Here is a 22,302-nt window from a genome sequence, read left to right on the forward strand (position 1 = left end):
TGGGAGAGCTTTTTGGAGATAGTGAACATAATTCTATCACTTTTAAAAGAATTGGAGAGCGATAGGAACAGACAAGTTAGAAAAGCGTTTAATTGGAGTAAGGGGAATTATGAACCTATCAGGCAGGAGACTGAAATCTTAATTTGGAAACAGATGTTCTCAGGGGAAAGTACGGAGGAATGTGGCAAATGTTCGGAGGTCAGTTGTGTGCAGTTCTGAAAAGGTACATTCCAATAAGACAGGGATGTTATGGTAGGGTACAGGAACCGTGTGTGCAAAGGCTGTAATAAATCTAGTCAAGAAGAGAAGAAAAGCTTACAAAAGCTTGAGAGAGATAGGTAATATTAGAGATCTAGAAGCTTATAAAGCTGACAGGAATGAGCTTAAGAAGGAAATTAGGAGAGCCAGAAAGTGTAATGAGAAATTCTTGGCGGGCAGGTTTAAGAAAAACCCCAGGGCTTTCTACAAGTATGTAAAGAGTAGGATGATAAGACGTGAAAGAATAGGACGTATCCAGTGTGACAATGGGAAAGTGCAATGGAACTTTGCTTCAGTATTCCCTATGGAAGAGGATCTTGGTGATATTAGTGACGATTTGCAGCAGACGGGAAATCTTGAGCATGTGGATATTAAGAAAGTGGATGTGCTGGAGCTTTTGAAAAGATCAAGTTGGAGAAGTCGCCGGGACCGGATGAGATGCACTACAGGCTAACATGGGAGGGGAGGGAAGAGATTGCTTGCCGAAAAATCGTGAATTCCTGCTTGTTCCTCTTGTACTCTATTCCAAATAATAGGTGCACTATCATATTCATGTGTTGATTCATGCCTTGAGCTCAACTGCGCTTCTGAGAAGTTTCCTGCATTGAAATATATGGAGCTCAGGGCATCAGTCGCATCATATACAAAGTGTTGTTTCCTGGCTTTTTCTTAAGTCTGAACAACATGTCTCAATGTCCACTCCGCTATCTGCTCATGAACTCTGAATCCCATCCCCCTGCAAATCGAGTTCGAAAACTCTCAACCCTAGTACTGCCTAACCTTCCCGCTAGGATATCAGTTCCCCTCCAGTTTATGTGTAAACCGTCTTCCATCTCTTCTGTAGACATCCCTCTTTCCTTGGAATAAAGACAATGAATTTTGCAGCACTCCTATCTGCACCGTAGCTTGATCAACGTACTAAACTGTATGGACTTCCGAGGTCTGGGCACACTTGGACGGGTGGTGGTCTTGTCCTTTAATTTAATAGCTAAATCGATTACCTCATTTTGCAGAACCACCTGCCCAAACATGCCGATTTCATTCGTACATATATGGACCAATACGTCGAGCTGCTCACTCACTCACTTAGGAATCATAGAATCTTTTTGCATTTGCAGTTGAGCCTCTTTCTATTGCACTTAAGTCAACTACATTATCTCAAGGTGTTAGGACAGGGGTCATAGAACATTCCCATTGTAATCGTCTCAATTCACACCTAACCCTGTTGTGCTCTCCACTCTCAAAAATTTTCATCAATTTCGCTGCCATTATACGTTCTCATCAGTTCGGTTTTGGGTTCCATTCATAGAAACCATCTATTTCTTCCCTCCATACTCGATTTAGTTTTTAGACAATGTGGTTTGAACGGTCTTATGCGCATTAAGGATTTGTGCACTGATAACATATTTAATAGTTTTGATAACCTGTGCAGTAAATATGGCCTTCCGTATAATCATTTTTTTCAATACCTGCAAATTCTCCACTTTGTCAAGGAAAAACTTCCCTCTTTTCCTGAACTACCACCTGCTATGTTGTTGGACAAACTCACACTTAGTTTTAATAATACAAGGCTGATCTCTGTACTATACTCGCAGCTGATGTATTTGGGAGTTCAAGATCTAAACAAAACTACGACTAGCTGGGAGGATGACCTTGGTGTGGAGCTGGCTGAGGAATATTGGGCAAAAACACTAAATAGGGTTCATTCCTCGTCATCATGTTCCAGACTCTGGCTCATACAATTTAAAGTTTTACACAGTACATTTAAGTGAAGCCAGGCGTGCTGACATATATCCTGGGACAGACTCTGGCTGTGACCGGTGTTCCTTCTTTCCGGTTGGTTTAGTGCATGCATTTTGGTCTTGCCCTCTGCCTGATTTTCAAAATTATCAATGAGGTTTCGGGGGGTGACACTGAGACCTTGCCCGCTTATTCTCCTGTCATTCTTTTGTTCTTCAAATAATTGAAAAACACCTTGTTTTCTTTTTCTTTACACTACTCGCCAAGGCCTTCTCATGCCCTCTTCTTGCTCTTCTCAGCCACTTTTTAAGCTCCTTTCTTGCAACCCTATATTCCTCAATAGACCCTCCTGATCCTTGTTTCCTAAACTTCATATATGCTGTCTTCTTCCACGTGACAAGATTTTCCACTTCACTTGTCACCCATGATTCCTTCACCCTAACATACTTTATCTTCCTCACCGGGACTAACTTATCCCCAGCATCCTGCGAGAGATCCTTAAACATCGACCACATGTCCATAGTACATTTGTCTGCAAAGGCATCATCCCAATTTACACCCGCAGTTCTGGACTTATACCCTCTTAATTTGCCCTTCCACAATTTAAAATTTTCCTATCTTCTTTAATTCTATCCTTTTCCATGATAATGCTAAAGGCCAGAGAGCGGTGATCACAGTCCCCCAGATGCTCACCCACTGACAGATCTGTGATCTGACCCGGTTCGTTACCTAATTCTAGATCTAGAATGGCATTCCCCCTAGTCGGCCTGTCAATATACTGTGACAGGAATCCATCCTGGACACAGTTAACAAACTCTGCCCCATCTAAACCCTTGGAACTAATCAAGTACCAATCAATATTAGGGAAGTTAAAGTCACCCATGATAACAACCCTGTTATTTTTGCACCTTTCCAAAATCTGCCTCCTAATCTGCTCCTCGGTATCTCTGCTGCTACCAGAGGGCCTATAGATTACCTCCAATAGAGTATCCGCTCCCTTCCTGTTCCTGACTTTCATTCATACTGACTCAAAAGAGGATCCTGCTACATTACCCACCCTTCCTGCAACTGTAATTGTATCCCTGACCAGTAATGTCACGCCTCTTACCCTTTCTCCCCTCTCTATCCCCTTTAAAATACTGAAATCCAGGAATACTGAAAATCCATTCGGGTTCTGGTTCCAGCCAAGTCTCTGTAATGGCCACTACATCATAATTCCATGTGTGTATCCAAGCTCTCAGTTCATCACCTTTGCTCCTGATGCTTCTTGCATTGGAGTACAGAGAGAGAGGAGAGTGAGGGGTAGGTTAGGTTTTGGCGGAAAGAGAGTCGTGGGTTACTGGGGTCAGAAAGGTGGAGGCGAATGAAAGAAGGGTATGTCGAGAAGTGGGAGAGAATAGAGAGAGAGAGAGGGGGTTAGAAATAGAGTGGGTGGATTCTTGGAGAGAAACTAGAAGAAAGAGTGAGTGAGAAAAGAGACGGTGATCTAACCGGGGAAAGCAGGAGAGAGAGAGAGAGAGAGAGAGAGAGAGAGAGAGAGAGAGAGAGAGAGAGAGAGAGAGAGAGAGAGAGAGAGAGAGAGAGAGAGAGAGAGAGAGGAGAGAGAGAGAGAGAGAGAGAGAGAGAGAGCGACAGAGACGGGGGAAGGAAGAGATGGAGGAGAGAAAGCGCTACAGAGAGAGAGGAATATGCAGGGAAGAGACGATTGAGGGAGAAAGAATATGGAAGTTAAAAACGGATTGAGATGTTGCCTTTACTATTCAAGTTTTTTGCTACCAACCCCCATCCCCTACCCCGAACTCCAGTTGATTCAGTCACTTTCTGAACTTGAAACCACGGCCCCTGGGACAAACACGCAACACCCAGCGAATTAACCGAGCCCCCTCTCAACGAGAAGACGTCAGGTCAACAAATTGCCCTTTTAAGACAGCAGCACTTATCAAAGAAAGCATATACTTAGATATTGAAGTTCACAGAAAATAACACACACGCTGCGCGGTGTCTGAGGGTAGACTCTCTTCACCCATTGGCCCATAATCTGGCGTTTTTTTCAGTATCTCAGAGGAGTATTGAAAGCGTACGGCTACACTGACTGGGCCGTCAAACAGACAGCAAAATATAAAAATAGCAGTGACGTCAGCCCAGCAGACACAGTTCATCAGTTCCCTCAAAAAGCTCCATCACCTTCTGTCTATCATTTTCTCTCTCTGCATCCCTCACTCTCCCCTCACTATCTCCCTATTTCTCTCCCATGAATGCCTCTAAACTGCTTCAATTTTACCCCTCTCTCCAGCTCACTCCTTGTCCTCCAGTCACCCTCTCTCATCTGCCTTTCTATATCACTGCCCACCTCACTGAACCTCTTTTTGTCTCCCCACCCTCTCGACCCCACTTTCTCTCCTCCCACTCTCTCCCCGCTCACAGTGAACGTTCACCGGACTGAAATGTGACTGGGCTGCCTGTACCGTTCCCGGGAAAGCCGCCGTTCAAGTGACAGTGGGGATTAGTTACATTTTCCACGGTAGGTAATTACGGAGGTGAGTGCGTTGTGCTGGAGCTGGTATGGTGTGTGTGTGTGTGTGTGTGTGTGTGTGTGTGTGTGTGTGTGTGTGTGTGTGTGTGTGTGTGTGTGTGTGTGGTGTGTGTGGTGTGTGTGTGTGTGTGTGTGGTGAGAGAGAGAGAGAGGAGAGAGAGAGAGAGAGAGAGAGAGAGAGAGAGAGAGAGAGAGAGAGAGAGAGAGAGAGAGAGATGGTGAGAGAGAGCCTCGGCACCGTCCGACCAAACACACCCCGGGTCAATCTTAATGCAGCTCCCTCCACACTGTCACATTGGCACTCGCGGGGTAAGACACAGAGTGATCTTCACCCACAGCGCCCCATCGCACATAACCGGGGTCTAACACAGAGCGAATCTCCCTCCACACCGTCCCAGCACACTCCCCCGAGGTCAGACACGGTTGACTCACCCTACATACAGTCCTATCACACTATCCCATGGTCAGACACAGAGTGAATCTGCCGCCTCACAGTCCGCTGACACAGTAACGGATTCAGAAGCAGAGAGTGAATCTCGCTCTTCACTCCTTCTCTCCCCCTCTCACCAATCAGCTGCACTTCAATGTCCCTGTAATCTCTAACAGTGTCTGGGAGATTAAAAGTTTGTGTGAGACCAGAAGTACAGCTCAGGAGAGAGGGGGAGGCGAGAGAGGGCAGTGGACAGGTGGTGAGTTTGCAGTTACTGGGAGGAAGAGGTGTGAAACCACACGACTGCCCTGAACTCGCAGAGACGCAGAGCAGCAGAGAACCGAGAGATCGATATCCGGTGGAATTGAGCAGATGGAACACCAAAGCTGTGGTGGGAGCTTCACCATTTGTCTGAACTCGGGAGTGTGTGATGGGACGGTGTGGAGGGAGATTCACTCTGTGTCTGACCACGGGAGTGTGTGATGGGACGGGTTGGAGGGAGACTCACTCTGTGTCTGACACCGGGAGTGTGTGATGGGACGGTGTGGAGGGAGATTCCTCTGTGTCTGACCCCGGAGTGTGTGATGGGACGGAGTGGAGGGAGCTTCACTCTGTGTCTGTCCCCGGGAGTATGTGATGGTACGGTGTGGAGGGAGACTCCCCTCTGTGTCTGACACCGGGAGTGTGTCATGTGACGGTGTGGAGAGAGATTCACTCTGTGTCTGACCCCGGGAGAGTGTGACGGGACGGTGTTGAAGCATCTTACTCTGTGTCTAAGGCAGTTTGTACGTTCTGGGACTGTGTTTTGGGATCTTATGGGGTGTTGCCGAGTCTAAAAAGGGCAATCTGTTTCTCTGACGTCTTCCTGATGGGAGCGGGCTCGGTTACTTCGGTTACTGTCGCGGGGTTGTCCCGGGGACGTGGTTTCTGGAGCACAGAAGTTTTGAATGAACTGCAAGTTGGGGTCGGGGGTTGCGGGCGGTGGTTGGTTGCAAATCTCTCGGACAGTAAATGCACTGCATGAGTAACAACATATCCATCCGTCTTCCCCTCAATGCTTACTCAGCATCCTTCACTCTCCCCCTTCTTTCATTCCTTTCTTTCTTCCATCTTCTCTTCCTATGTCCCTCCATCTTCCATATTCCGTCTCCCTCAATCGTCCCTTCGCTGCTTCCCTCCTCCCTCTCTACAACACTTTCTCTCCTCCCTCTCTTCCTTCGCCACTCCCTGTCCGTTTATCTCTCTCTCCTTCTTAGCTTTCCTCCGTTAGCTCGCCATCCTTTCTCAGTCTCTCCCCTAACTTCTCTCCAAGAATCCATCCTGTCTATTTCTACCCCTCTCTCTCTCCATTCTCTGCCACTTCTCGTCCTCCCCTTCTTTAATTCCGCTTTCTCTTTCTGATCCCTGTAACCCACGCCTGTCTTTCCGCCAAACCCTAACCTTCCCCTCAGTCACCCCGCGCTCTGTACCTCCCCACTCGCACTACTCCCCCACCCCGCCGCTTACATCGCTCCATACCACCCCCTCTCACACCCTCCATCTCCCTCCTGCCTGGCGCTTCCGTCCCCTGCTCTCGGGCCCTCTCTTTGTCAGCAGCCCATCCGATGTTTGTCTGAGTCGGTCTGATCCGCTTGCCAACACAGGCTTCCTCTGACAACGGTTACTTCCCCTCGCTGAGCTCAGAGGCAGAGGATCCTCGACAGGATGGACGACAGCGAGACTTACATGAATGTGCAGCTGGTAAAACCGGACTCACCGTCCCCATCGAGAGGTGAGTGCAGCAGAGACGGAGGGAAGGAGTTTCACTCTTTCTATCTCGGGGAGTGGGTAATGTGACGGTGTGGAGGGAGATTCACTCTGTGCCTTACCACGGAAGTGTGTGATGGGATGGTGTGGAAGCAGCTTTGCTCTGTGTCTAACACAGTTTGTATGTTCTGGGACTGTGTTTGGGATCTTGACACTGTGTCTGATCCCGGGAATGTATTTTGAAAAAAATGTGTTGGGAATTTCTCTGTATGTCTGACAACAGGATAATTTGTTGGGACAGTGAAGAGGGAACTTCACTCTGTCTCTGACCCGGTGCGTCTGTATAATCGGACGTTTCGGAGGGATGTTCACCTTACAACAGACGACGGGAATCTGTGATAAGCCAGTGTAAAAGGATACTTCTGTGTCTGACTACCGGCGGATGTAGTGGTCGGTGTGGAGAGAGATACACCGTTCATTGATCCTATTTTCCAGAGCAGACGAGGGGGCGAAGCAAAATTGTTCTCACTCTGTTTCAAAGCGTCCTGAAATAATTACAAAAGAGGAAGTGGTATGTGTGATATATCCGCACCAGTGTGAATCTCCATACACTCCATCCCATCACATTCTTCGGGGTTCAGGCACACAGAAAAAGCTCCCTCCACACCGCCCCAACAAATACTCCCGAGGTCAGTCACACTGAGAAGCTCCCTCCACACCGTCCAACACACACTACTGGGGTCAAGCACAGAGTGAATCTCCCTCCACACCGTTGTATCACACAATTCCGGGTTCAGACAAAAAGTTTAACTCCCTCCACACCGTCCCATCACACAAACCCGGGTTCAGACACAGAGTGAATCTCAATAGACATTAGTTGCAGGAATAGGCCTGCACCGCCATTCAATGTCCTCAGGTTCTGGACTCCCCCAACATCGTTAACATGTTTCCTGCCTCTAGCGTGTCCAATCCCTTAATAAGATTATCTGCTTCAATCAGATCCCCTCTCATCCTTCTAAATTCCAGTGTATACAAGCCTAGTTGCTCCAATCGTTCAACATATGCCAGTCCCGCCATCCCGGGAATCAACCTCCTGAAACTAGGCTGCACTCCCTCAATAGCAAGAATGTCCTTCCTCAAATCTGGAAACCAAAACTGCACACAATACTCCAGGTGCGGTCTCACCAGGGCCACGTGCAGCTGCAGAAGGACCTGTTTACTCCTATACTCAACTCCTCTTGTTATAAAGGCCAGCATGCCATTAGCTTTCTTCACTGCCTGCTGTACCTGCATGCTTACTTTCAGTGACTAATGAACAAGGACACCTAGATCTCGTTGTACTTCCCCTTTTCCTAACTTTACACCATTCAGATAGTAATCTGCCTTCCTGTTCTTGCCACCAAAGTGGGGAACCTCACATTTATCCACATTAAACTGCATCTGTCATGCATCTGCCCACTCACCCAACCTGTTAAGCCACCTGTCCTAATATCTCATATTTCACACAGCCATCCAGCTTTGTGTCGTCTGCAAATTTGCTAATGTTACTTTTCATTTCTTCATCTAAATCATTAATATATGTTGTACATAGCTGAGTTATCAGCACCGAGCCTTGCGGTGCCCCACTAGTCACTGGCTGCCATTCTGAAAAAGGACCCGTTTATCCCTACTCTTTGTTTCCTGTTTCACACTAGTTTTCTATCCACGTTAGTACCCTACCCCCAATACCATGTCCTCTAATTTTGCCCACTGATCTCCTATGTGGGACCTTATCAAAGGCTTTCTGAAATCCAGGTACACTACATCCGCTGGCTCTCCCTTGTCCATTCTCATAGTTACATTCTCAAAAAATTCCAGAACATTAGTCAAGCATGATTTCCCCTTCGTATATCAATGCTGACTCGGACCGATCCTGTTACTGCTCTACAAAAGTCCCGTTATTTCATATTTTTATAACTGACTCAAGCATCTTCCACACCTCTGACGTCAGGCTAACTGGTCTATAATTCCCTGTTTTCTCTCTCCCTCCTTTCTTCAAAAAGTTGTATAACATATGCTATCCTCCAATGCTCAGGAACTGATCCTGGATCCACAGAACATTGGAAAATGATTAACAATGCGTCCACGATTTCTAGAGTCACCTCCTTAAGTACCCTGTGATGCAGACCATCAGGCCCTGGGGATTTATCAGCCTTCAGTCCCATCAGTCTACCCAACACAATTCTCTGCGTAATGTGATTATCTTTTCATTTCCTTCATCACCCTAGGTCCTCTGGCCACTATTACATCTGGGAAATTGTTTGTGTCTTCCCTAGTGAAGACAGATCCAAAGTATCTGTTCAACTCGTCTGCCATTTCTTTGTTCCCCTTAATAAATTCACCGGTTTCTGCCTTCAAGGGCACAACGTTGGTCTTAACTATTTTTTCTTCCTCTTCAAACACCTAAAGAAGCTTTTTTACTATCCTCCTCTATATTCTTGGCTCGCTTGCCTTCGTACCTCATCTTTTCTCCAGTATTTCTTTCTAATAATGTTCTGCTGTTCTTTAAATGTTTCCCAATCTACTGGCCTCCCGCTCATCTTTACTATGTTATACTTCTCTTTTATTGTTATACTGTCCTTGTCTTCCCTTGTCAGCCAAGGTCGCCCCCTACTCCCCTTATAATTTTTCTTCCTCTTTGGAATGAACTGATCCTACACCTTCCGTATTATTCCCAGAAATACCTGCCGATGCTGTTCCACTGTCATCGCTGCTGGGGTATCATTCCAGTCAACTTTGGCTAGTTCCTCCTTCATGGCTCCATGGTCCGTGTTGTTCAACTGTAATACTGACACTTCCGATTTTCCCTCTTCCCTTTCAAATTTTAGATTAAAACATCATATTATGGTCACTAACTCCGAATGGCTCTTTACCTCGAGTTCCCTAATCAAATCCGTTTCATTACACGAAACTAAATCCAGAATTGCCTTCTCCATGGTAGGCTACAGTACAATCTCCTCAAAGAATCCATCTCGGAGGCACTCAAAAAACTTAATTTTTTGGGGTCCAGTACCAACTAGATCTCCATCCAACTGAGAATCTCCCTCCACACGGTCCTACCACACACCCATGTGGTCAGATATAGTGCGATCTTCCCGCCACACCGTCCCATCAGACACTCCCGGGGTCAGACACACTGTGTAGCTCCCTCCACACCGTCCCATCACACACTCCCGGGATCGGACACCGAGTGAATATGCCTCCACACAGTCCCAAGACACACTTCCGAGATCAGACATAGCGAGAAGCTCCCTGCACACCTTCCCAACACACACTCCCGGGATTGGACTCAGAGTGAATTACCCTCCACACCGTCCCATCAGACACTCCCGGGGTCAGACACACTGTGTAGCTCCCTCCACACAGTCCCACCACACACTCCCGGGATCAGACATAGAGAGAAGCTTCCTCCACACAGACCGATCACAGATTCCCGAGGGCAGACACAGAGTGAAGGTCATTCCACACCGTCCCATCACAAACTTCCGTGATCAGACACAGAGTGAGTCTCCCTCCACATCGTCCCATCACAGACTACCGGGGTCAGACGCATAGTGATTCTCCTTCCACACCATTGCATCTGATACTCCCGGGGTCAGACAAAGAGTTAAACACACTTCATTTCCCTTATTGGACAGGATAGAATCGGAGAGGACAGGAACATTTTTAATTGGGGAAGGTCAGATTATGAGTCTATAAGGCTAGAACTTGCGGGTGTGCATTGGGATGATGTATTTTCTGGGGAATGTACTGTGGACATGTGGTCAATATTGGCGGATATCTTGCAGGATGTTAGAGATATGTTTGTCCCGGTGAGGAAGATTATGAGTGGTAGGTTCAAGGAACCATGAGTGACAAGTGAGGTGGAGCATCTATTCAGGTTTAAGAAGGCAGCATAAATAACGTTTATGAAGCAAGGGTCATATGTTTCTATTGAAGAATACATTGTAACAAGAAAGGAGATTAAGTAGGGGCTGGGAGCGCAGGAAGGGGTCATGAGAAGACCTTGGTGAGTAGGGTAAAGGAAATCCCCAAGGCGTTCTTCAAATATGTGAAAAACAAAAGGATGACAGGACTGAAGATTGGACCGATTAAAGGTAAAGTTGGGAAGATATACCTGGAGGCTGTGGAAGTGAGCGAGGTCCTCAATGAATACTTCTCTTCGGTATTCACCAATGAGAGGGAACTTGATATCGGTGAGGACAATATGAGTGAGGTTGATGTTCTGGGGCATGTTGATATAAAGGGAGAGGAGGTGTTGGAGTTGTTAAAATACATCAGGACGGATAAGGCCCTGGCGCCCGACGGAATATTCCTCAGACAGCTCCATGATGCGAAGGAAGAGATTGCTGAGCCTCCGGCTGGGGTCTTTATGCCTTCGTTGTCCACGGGAATGGTACTGGAGGTTTTGGAGGGAGGCGAATGTGGTCCACTTGTTCGAAAAAGATAGTAGGGATAGTCCGAGAAATTATAGACCAGTGAGCCTTACGTCTGTGGTGGGAAAGTTGTTGGAAAAGATCCTTAGAGATAGAATCTACGGGCTTTTAGAGAATATTGATCTGAACAGAGACACTCAGCATGGATTTGTGATGGGAAGATCGTGTCTTACAAGCCGACTGGAGTGCTTTGAAGAGGTGACCACGCTTAAAGATGAGAGTAGTCCAGTGGATCTGATCTATGTGGATTTTTTTAGTACATTTGGCAACGTTGCACACGGAAGGATTATTCAGCAAGTCAGAAGGCATGGGATGCAGGGATGTTTGGCCAGATGGATTCAGAATTGGCTTGCCTGTTGAAAGTAGTGGGTCGTGGTGGAGGGTGTAGATTCGGTTTGGAGGGTTATGACTGGAGGTGTCCCTCAAGGATCCGTTCTGGGACCTCTACTTTTCGTGATTTCTTTAACTACCTGGATGTGGAGGTGGAAGGGTGAGCTGACAAGTTGACAGACGACACAAAGGTGGGTGCTGTTGTGGATAGTGTAGAGAATAGCCCAACATTGCAGAGAGACATTGATAAGATGCGGAAGTGGGCTGAAAAGTGGCAGTTGAAGTTCAACTCGGAAAAGTGTGAGGTGGTACACTTTGTAACGACAGATTCCAAGGTTGAGTACAAAGTAAAAGGCAGGATACCTGGAAGTGTGGAGGAGCAGAGGCATCTGGATGTACATGTACCCAGATCCCTGAAAGTTGTCTCACAGGTAGATAGGGTAGTTAAGAAAGCTCATTACGTGTTAGATTTCATAAGTCGAGGGATAGAGTTTAATAGACGCAGGGTAATGATGAGGATATTTAACACTCTGGTTAGGCCACAGTAGCAGTGTCCATTATCCTGTCGCTTCACTATAGGAAGGATGTGGAAGTAGTGGATAGGGGACAGAGGAGATTTACCAGAATTCTGCCTAGGAATTCTCTGCCACAGGAAACCGTTGAGACCAGTTCATTGGCTATATTTAAGAGAGAGTTAGATATGGCCTTTGTGGCTAAAGGTATCAGGGGATATGGAGAGATGGCAGGTACAGGGTTCTGAGTTGGATGATCAGCCATGATCATACTGAATGGCGGTGTAGGATCGAAGGGCCGAATGGCCTACTCCTGCACCTATTTTCTATGATTAGAGAGTATAGATTCTAATCAGAGATTAAGGGAGCTAGGGTTTTATTCTCTGTAGAGAAAGAGGATGAGAGCAGACATGATAGAGGTATACAAGTTATTAAGAGAATAGATAGAATCGACAGCCAGCTCCTCTTCCCCAGGGCAGTTCTGCTCAACACAAGAGGGCATGGCTTTAAGGTAAGCAGGGGGTAGGGGAAGGAAGTTCAAGAAGGATACAACTGGAAGATCTTTTTTTTTGAACACAGAGAGTTTAGTGCGTGGACTGCAATATGTCAATCAGTGATAGAGGCAGATACTGTAGTGAAATTTAAGAGAATATTAGACAGGCATATGGAGGAATTTAACATCGGGGGTTATATGGGATGAAAGTTTTAAGGATCGGCATTATTGTGGGCCGAAGAGCCTGTAATGTGCGGTACTGTTCTATGCTCTATTTTCTATACCGACCCATCACACTCGCCCCGGATCAGATTCACACACTCCCGAGGTCAGACACAGAGTGAATCTCCCTCCACACCGTCTCATCACACACTCTCCCGGGGTCAGACACAGAATGAATCTCCCTCCACACCGTCCTATCACACACTCCCGGGGTCAGACACAGAGTGAATCTCCCTCCACACAGTCCTATCACACGCTTCCTGGGCCAGATACGGAGTTAGCAGCCGCCTCACAAACCGATAACACAGTAACGGACAGAGAAACTGAGCGAAAATGCCTCTTCACTCCATCTCTCGCCTCTCACCAATCACCTGTTTTTCAGGGTTCCTGTAGCCTCCAACAGTGTATCTGTCTCAGAGATAATAAATGTGTGTGAGACCTGAGGTAGAACAGATGAGGGAGGGCGAGGGGAGAGCGCGCTGTGGACAGGTGTTATGTTTGCAGTTACTGGGAGGAAATGGTGTGAAACCACACGACAGGCCTTTAAACACAGAAACGGAGAGAAGCTGAGAAACGAGAAATCGATTTCCGGTGGAAGTGAGCAGAAATAACTCCAACGTTGTGCAAGGAGCTTGACCTTGTGTCTGACCCCGAGAGTGTGTGATTGAACTGTATAGAACATAGAACAGAAAGCAACACCGCTCATTGCAAGCCCTTCGGCCCACAATTTTCTGCTGACACATACTCTGGTGCCCATATCAACTAACAACGTAAATTCCTGCATATAGCTGCCTATTTGACTCTTTAATTTCATTAGTGTATGTGCCTCCACCACTGACTCATGCAGTGCAGTCCACGCACCAAGCAATATCTGAGTAAAATACCTTCCTGTAATACCCCCTTGATCTTTGCTCCCCTTACCTTAAATCTATGTCCTCTTGCATTGAATAGTGGTGCCCTGTCCTCTGTATCTATTTCTCTTAATATCTTGTATACCTCTAGCAGGTCTCCTCTCATCCTCCATCACTCCAGAGAGTAAATCCCTAGCTCCCTTAATCTCTGATCATAATGCGTACCCTTTAAACCAGTCAGCATACCGGTAAATCTCCTCTGTACCCTTTCCAATGCTTTCAGATCCTCCCTATAGGGAAGCGACCAGAACTGGAATAACCCGCGACGCTTAAACTCTATCCCTCGACTTATGAAAGCTAACACTCCACTGGAATTCATAACTGCCCTGTCTACTGTGAGGCAACTTTCAGAGATCTCTGGACATGTACTCCCAAAACCCTCTGCTTCTCCACACTCCCAAGTATCCTGCCATTTACTTTGTACTCTGCCTTGGGGTTTGTCCTTCCAAAAGTGAACCATCTCACACTTCTCCGGGTTGATCTCCATCTACCACTTCTCAGCCCACTTCTGCATCCTATCAATGTCTCTCTGCGATCTTCGACAATCTGCTAAACAATCCACGACACCACCAACATTTGCGCCGTCTGCAAACTTACCAAGCCACCCTTCTACCCCCACATCCAGGTCGTTATTAAAAATCACAAAATGTAGAGATCCCCGAATCGATCCTTGTGGGACACAACGAGTCACAACATTCCAATGTGAATTTACTCCCTGTACAACAACGCTCGGCTTTCTGCAGCCTAGCCAATTCTGAACCCACCTGGACTTACTTCCCTAGATCCGATGACTTCAGACTTTCTGAAAAAGCCTATCATGTGAAACCTTGTCAAAATATATGTAGATCACATCCGCTGCACTACCCTGATCTATATGCCTGTTCACCTCCTCAAAGAACTCTATCAGTCTTGTTAGGCACGATCTGCTCTTCACAAAGCCATGCGGACTCTCCCTGATCAGACCATGATTCTCTAAATGTCCATAGATCCAATCTCTAAGTATCTTTTCCAGCCGTTTTCCCACCACAGACGTAAAGCTCACTGGTCTATTATTACCCGGAATATCCCTGTTAACCTATTTGAAGAAGGGGACAACATTCGCCTCCCTGCAGTCCTGCGGTACCATTCCCGTGGACAACGAGGACAGAAAGATCCTAGCCGGAGGATCAGCAATACCTTCCCTCGCCTCGTGGAGCAGCCTGGGTAATATTCCGTCATGCCCAGTGACGTATCCGTCCTAAAGTATTTTAACAACTCCAACAGCTATGCTTCGGTATTGGGGTTTTCCTTTACGTTGCTGGCCAAGGCCTTCTGATGCCCCCTTCTTGACATCTTCAGTTCCTTCCTAAGCTCCATTCTTGCTACCCAATATTCCTCAATAGACCCATCTGATCCCTGCTTTCTAAACCTCATGTATGCTGTCTACTTCCACCTGACTAGTTTCTCCAACGCACCGGTCACCATGGCTCCTTCACTCTAACTTTCCTTATCTTCCTCACCGGAACAAATTCAACCCTAACATCCTACAAGAGATGCCTAATCGTCAAACAAATGTCCATAGAACATTTCCCTGCTGTAACATCATCTCATTTCACACACGCGTGTTCTAACCTTATAGCCTCATCATTTGTCGTTCCCCTATTAAACAATTCTGTGTCCTCTCTGTTTTTACTCTTATCCAAGAGGCAAATGGTGGCAGTTAAACTCTCTGTCTGATGTCGGTGCTGTGTAACGGGAAGGCGTGGAGGGATATTCACCATCTGTTTGTCCCCAGGAATACGTGATCAGACGTTAAGGAGAGAGTTGCAATGCTTATTTGATCCCGGGAGCGTGTGCTGGGACGGTGTGGAGGGAGATTCACTCTGTGTCTGACCCCGGGAGTGTGTGATGGGACGGCGTGGAGGGAGATTTACTCTGTGCTGATCCCGGTACTTTTTCTTGGGATGTTGTGGAGGGAGCTTCACTCCGGGTCTAAGCCCTGGAGTGAGTGGTGGGACGGTCTGGAGGGAGATTCAATCTGAGTCTGACCCCGGGAGTGTGTGATGAAACGGTGTGGAGGGAGATTCACTCTGTGTCTGACCCCGGGAGTGTGTGATGGGACGGTGTGGAGGGAGATTTTGTGAGTGTCTGACCCCCGAATTATGAAATGGGATCTTGTAGACAGAGCTTCAGTCTGGCGTGCACGTATCACATTCCCGGCGTTAGCAAAGTTTTTTGATGTCTCTATGACGGCCCAGTCAGTGTAGCCGCACGCTTTCAATACTTCTCTGAAATACTGACATCCCCCAGTTATGTTCCAATGGGTGAAGAGAGTAAGACACAGAGTTTTACTACCTCCACAACATCCGAACATAGAACACTAGGGTCGAGCTCAGAGTGAAGCACGGACCTCTCACATACCCTTGGGATGAAACACACAGAGAAAAGCTCCCTACACACCGTCCCATCACACAATCCCGGGATCAGACACAGAGTGAAACTATCGCAACACCGCCCCATCACACACACCGGGTGTCAGGCACAGAGTGAATCTCCCTGCACACCATCCCATCACACACTCCCTGGGTCACACATAGAGTGAATCTCCCGCCACACCGCACCATCGCACACTATCGGGGTTAGACACAGAGTGAATCTCTCTCCACACCGTCCCATCACACACTCCCGGGGTCAGACACAGAGTGAATCTCCCTCCACACCGTCCCATCTCACACCCCCGGTGTCAGACACAGAGTGCAGCTCCCTCCACACCCTCCCATCACACACTCCCGGGGTCAGACACAGAATGAATCTCCCTCCACACCGTCCCATCACACACTCCCAGGGTCAGACACAGAGTGAATCTCCATCGTCACCGTCCCATCACACGCTTCCGGGGCCAGATACAGAGTTACTAGCCGCCTCACAGACCGATAACGCAGTAACGGGCAGAGAAACAGAGCGAAAATCCCTCTTCACTCCATCTCTCTCCTCTCACCAATCACCAGTTTTTCAGGGTTCCTGTAGTCTCCAATAGTATGTCTGTCTCAGAGATAATAAATGTGCGTGAGACCAGAGGTAGAACAGATGAGGGAGGGGGAGGGGAGAGCGGGCTGTGGACAGGTGGTGAGGTTGCAGTTACTGGGAGGAAATGGTGTGAAACCACACGACCGGCCTGTACTCACAGAAACGTAGAGAAGCTGAGAAACGAGAAATCGATTTCCGGTGGAATTGAGCAGAAATAACTCCAACGTTGTGCAAGGAGCTTGACCATGTGTCTGACCCCGAGAGTGTGTGATTGGACGGTATTAAACATAGAACAGAAAGCAGCACCGCACATTGCAGGCCCTACGGCCCACAATGTTCTGCTGACACTTATACTCTGCCTCCCACATAAACCAACAATGTAAATTCCGGCACATAGCTGTCTATTAGACTCTTAAATTTCATTAGTGTATGTGCCTCCACCACTGACTCAGGCAGTGCAATCTACGCACCAAGCAATCTCTGAGTAAAATACCTTCCTCTAATACCCCCTTGATCTTTGCTCCCCTTACCTTAAAGCTATGTCCTCTTGCATTCAAAATCTTCGCAATCCTCTAACTTCCCACTAATTTTTGCTCTATTACCTCTAGAAGGTCTCCTCTCATCCTCCATCTCACCAGAGAGTAAATCCCTAGCTCCCTTAATCTCTGATCATAATGCGTACCCTTTAAACCAGTCAGCATACCGGTAAATCTCCTCTGTACCCTTTCCAATGCTTTCAGATCCTCCCTATAGGGAAGCGACCAGAACTGGAATAACCCGCGACGCTTAAACTCTATCCCTCGACTTATGAAAGCTAACACTCCACTGGAATTCATAACTGCCCTGTCTACTGTGAGGCAACTTTCAGAGATCTCTGGACATGTACTCCCAAAACCCTCTGCTTCTCCACACTCCCAAGTATCCTGCCATTTACTTTGTACTCTGCCTTGGAGTTTGTCCTTCCAGAAGTGTACCACCTCACACTTCTCCGGATTGATCTCCATCTGCCACTTCTCAGCCCAATTCTGCATCCTATCAATGTCTCTCTGCAATCTTCGACAATCTTCTAAACTATCCACAACACCAACAAACTCTGTGCCGTCTGCAAACTTACCAACGCGCCCTTCTACCCCCACATCCAGGTCTTTATTAAAAATCACAAAAGTAGAGATCCCCGAACCGATCCTTGTGGGACACCACTTGTCGCAACATTCCAATCAGAACTTACTCCCTGTACCACAACCCTCGGCTTTCCGCAGCCAAGCCAATTTTGAACCCACCTGGACTTACTTCCAAAGATCTTATGACTTCTGACTTTCTGAATAAGCTTATCATGTGAAACCTTGTCAAAATATATGTAGATAACATCCACTGCACTACCCTGATCTATATGCCTCGTCACCTCCTCAAAGAACTCTATCAGGCTTGTTAGGCGCGATCTGCTCTTCACAAAGCTATGCTGACTGTCTCTGAACAGACCATGATTCTCTAAATGTCCATAGATCCAATCTCTAAGAATCATTTCCAACAGTTTTTCCACCACAGACGTAAGACTCGCTGGTCTATAATTACCCGGAATATCCCTATTAACCTATTTGAAGAAGGGGACAACATTCGCCTCCCTGCTGTTCTGCGGTACCATTCCCGTGGACAACGAGGACTTAAAAATCCTAGCCGGAGGCTCAGCAATATCTTCCTTCACCTCGTGGAGCAGCCTGGGTAATTTTCCGTCATGCCCGGTGACGTATCCGTCCTAAAGTATTTTAACAACTCCAACAGCTATTCTTCGGTATTTGCGTTTTCCTGTACGCTACTCGCCAAGGCCTTCTGATGCCACCTTCTTGCCATTCTCAGTTCCTTCCTAAGCTCCAATCTTGCTACCCAATATTCCTCAATAGATCCTTGCTTCCTAAACCTCATGTACGCTGCCTACTTAAACCTGACTAGTTTCTCTAACGCACCGGTCACCATGGCTCCTTCACTCTACCATCCTATATTTTCCTCACCTGGACAAATTTAACCCTATAATTCTGCAACAGATGCCTAAACTTCGTACAAATGTCCATAGAACATTTCCCTGCTGAAACATCATCCCATTTCACACACGCATGTTCTAACCTTATAGCCTCATCAAATGTCGTTCCCCTCTTAAAACTTCTGTGTCCTCCCTGTTTTTACTCTTATCCATGAGGCAAATGGAGGCAGTTACACACTATCTGACATCGGTGTGACGTAACGGGACGGTGTGGAGGGAGATTCACCATCTGTTTGACAACAGGAATACGTGATCAGACGTTAAGGATAGAGTTTCAATGCTTATTTGATCCCGGGAGCGTGTGATGGGAAGCTGTGGAGTGAGATTAACTCTGTGACTGATCCCGTGAGTGTGGGAGATGTGACATTGAGGAGGGAGCTTCTCCCACTGTCTTATTCCGGGAATGTGTGATGGAACCGTGGGGTGGGAGCTTCACTCCGGGTATAACGCCCTGGAGTGGGTGGTGGAACGGTGTAGAGGGAGATTCTCAGTGTGACAGACACCGAGAGTGCGTGATGGGACGTTGTGGAGGGAGCTTTTCTGAGCGTCTGACCCCGGAATTATGAAATGGGATCGAGTGGAGGGAGCTTCAGTCTGGCGTGTACGTATCACATTCCCGGCGTCAGTAAAGTATTTTGATGTCTGTATGACGGCCCAGACAGTGTCGCCGCATGCTTTCAATACTTCCCTGAAATACGGACAACCCCCAGTTATGTACCAATGGGTGAAGAGAGTAAGACACAGAGTGTAGCTACCTCCACACAATCCAATCATAGAACCCCAGGGCCGAGCTCAGAGTGAAGCTCCCTCCGTTCGGACACCTCACACACTCCCGGAATCAGACACAGAGAGAAGTTCGCTACACACAGTCCCATCATACTCTCCCGTGGTCAGACTCGGAGTGAATCTCCCTCCAACTGTCCCATCACACACTCCCTGGGTCACACATAGAGTGAATCTCCCTCAACACAGTCCAATCACACAATCCCGAGAACAGACACAGAGTGAAACTCTCTCTACACCGTCCCATCACACACACCCGGGGTCAGGCACAGAGTGAATTTCCCTCCGCACCATCCCATCACACACTCCCGGTGTCAGACACAGAGTGAATCTTCCTCCACACCGTCCCATCACACACTCCCGGGGTCAGACACAGAGTGAATCTCCCTACACACCGTCCCATCACACACTCCCGGGGTCAGACACAGAGTGAATCTCCCTCCACACCGTCCCATCACACACTCCAGGGGTCGGACACAGAGTGAATCACACTCCACACCGTCCCATCACACACTCCCGGGGTCAGACACAGAGTGAAGCGTCCTCCATACCACCGGATATCGATCTCTCGGTTCTGAGTTTCTGTGTGTGCAGGCCGGTCGTGTAGTTTCACACCAATTCATCTCCGTGACTGCAAACTCACCATCTCTCCACAGACCTCCCTCCCACCTGAGTTCTGCATGTGGTCTCACGGATCCTTATTATTTCTGAGTCAGACACACTGTTGGAGGCTGAAGTGCTGTTTATTGGTGAGATGGCAGAGAGGCAGTGAAGAGGGAGTGTTGCTCTGTTTCTGAATCCGTTTTGTGTTATCGGACTATGAGGCGTCAGGTTGACTGTGTCTGACCCCAGGAACATGTGATGGGACGGTGTGGAGGGAGATTCTCTCTGTGTCTGTCCCCGGGAGTGTGTGATGCGACGGTGTGGAGGGAGATTCACTCTGTGTCTGACCCCGGGAGTGTGTGATGGGACGGTGTGGACGGAGACTCACTCTATGTGCGATCCCTGGAGTGTGTGGAGGGACGGTGTGGAGGGAGATTCACTCTGTGTCTGATCCCTACAGCGTGTGATGGGACGGTGTGGAGGGAGATTCACTCTGTATCTGACCCCTGGAGTGTGTGATTGGACGGTGTGGAGGGAGATTCACTCTATGTGTGATCCCTGGAGTGTGTGAAGGGACGGTGTGGAGGGAGATTCACTCTGTGTGTGACCCCGGGAGTGTGTGTGTTGGACGGTGTGGAGGGAGATTCAATCTATGTGTGATCCCTGGAGCGTGTGATGGGACGGTGTGGAGGGAGATTCACTCTGTGTCTGATCCCTGCAGCGTGTGATGGGACGTTGTGGAGGGAGATTCACTCTATGTCTGATCCCTGGAGTGTGTGATTGGACGGTGTGGAGGGAGATTCACTCTGTGTCTGGCCCCGGGAGTGTGTGATGGGACGGTATGGAAGCAACTTTACTCTGTGTAGGACGCAGTTTGTATGTGCTGGGGCTGTGTTTTTGGATATTGACTCTGTGTCTGATCCCGGACATGTGTTTTGGGAATGGTGCTGGGAACTTCTCTATATGTCCGATAACAGGATTATTTGATGGGACAGTGCAGGGGGAGCTTAACTCTGTCCCTTACCCGGCGAGTCTGTGTGATCCGTCTGTTTGGTGGGATGTCCGCTTTACATCTGACACCGGGAATGTATGATGGGCCGCTTTAAATGATTCCCATTCTGTTTCTGACTCTGTAGAGTAACAGCCAGCGCCTCTTCTTCTGGGCACAACTTCTCAAAAGAGGACATGGCTTTAGGGTAAGGGGTGGGAAGTCCAAGGGGGATATTAGCGGATTTTTTTTTTTTAATCAGAGTGTGGTTAGCGCATGCAATTGCTCTGCCTGAGTCAGTGGTGGAATTTACAGGATGCAAGATTTATTACAGCTATTGTACACCACAGTTCCCGTACCTTACCTTACCCTACAGGAGCAGCAGCTTGACGCACGTGGCGCGGGTGTGGCCGTCCCGGAGGCTGGGAATCTCCCGGACTTCCCACATCTGACACGCAGTATAGAATACTGGCCTCACAGACATACTTCCTGTTCTATTCCTCACAGGTAGCTTTTTTCGCCTGGATTTGTTACCGCCGAAGCCAGAATGATCTAAAGGTGACTCTGTCTCAGGTCACTCCTTTGATAACCGCTCCTTTGACGAACTCTCCTCTCGGCAGTATCTCCCTTTAACGCCTGAACCTGCCCTGCTATCCAACTCACGGTTGGTGTTCCGGTTACAACCACTGACAGCCCCCGTATAATGGACTGACGCTCTGGAAGTCCCCTTTGTAAATCACCTCCACAGACATACGGGAAATCCCATTTCATAAAGCTCTGTGGACGCCGCCGATAGGCAAAGTACATTCTCTACCGGTTTCTCCTCCTATTTCTCTCTCAGACGGGCTGTACCCCACCTATTCATTGCTGAGCCTTCCGAAAGACGAGCATCTCATGGAAGAGTACGAAGATCCTCCCATTGCCTCGGGAGCCGCCGAAATGCCAGTGACTGCACAGGCAGGTCAGAGTTCACAATAATGACATCACTCTGAAGGGGTCAAGTGCTTTACGCACAAGTGTTCAAGTTCTACTGCATCTGCGTCGGCCACTTCCTCCGGCTTCTCTTTCCACAGAAGGAACACTGTCTGGGTAAAAGCAAGATTGTCACTCTTGTCCCAACTTACTGCTGTCACCGTATCCCTGAAGCTTTAGTCCACGATTGTCCAAGCCTAGATTAAAATGACGCTGTGCAATCACGTGACTGTGCCCCATGTGGTTTTATACAACTCTCTAAAGT

Source organism: Hemitrygon akajei, unplaced genomic scaffold, assembly GCF_048418815.1.
Source record: "Hemitrygon akajei unplaced genomic scaffold, sHemAka1.3 Scf000033, whole genome shotgun sequence".
In the NCBI taxonomy this organism is placed as follows: Eukaryota; Metazoa; Chordata; class Chondrichthyes; order Myliobatiformes; family Dasyatidae; genus Hemitrygon; species Hemitrygon akajei.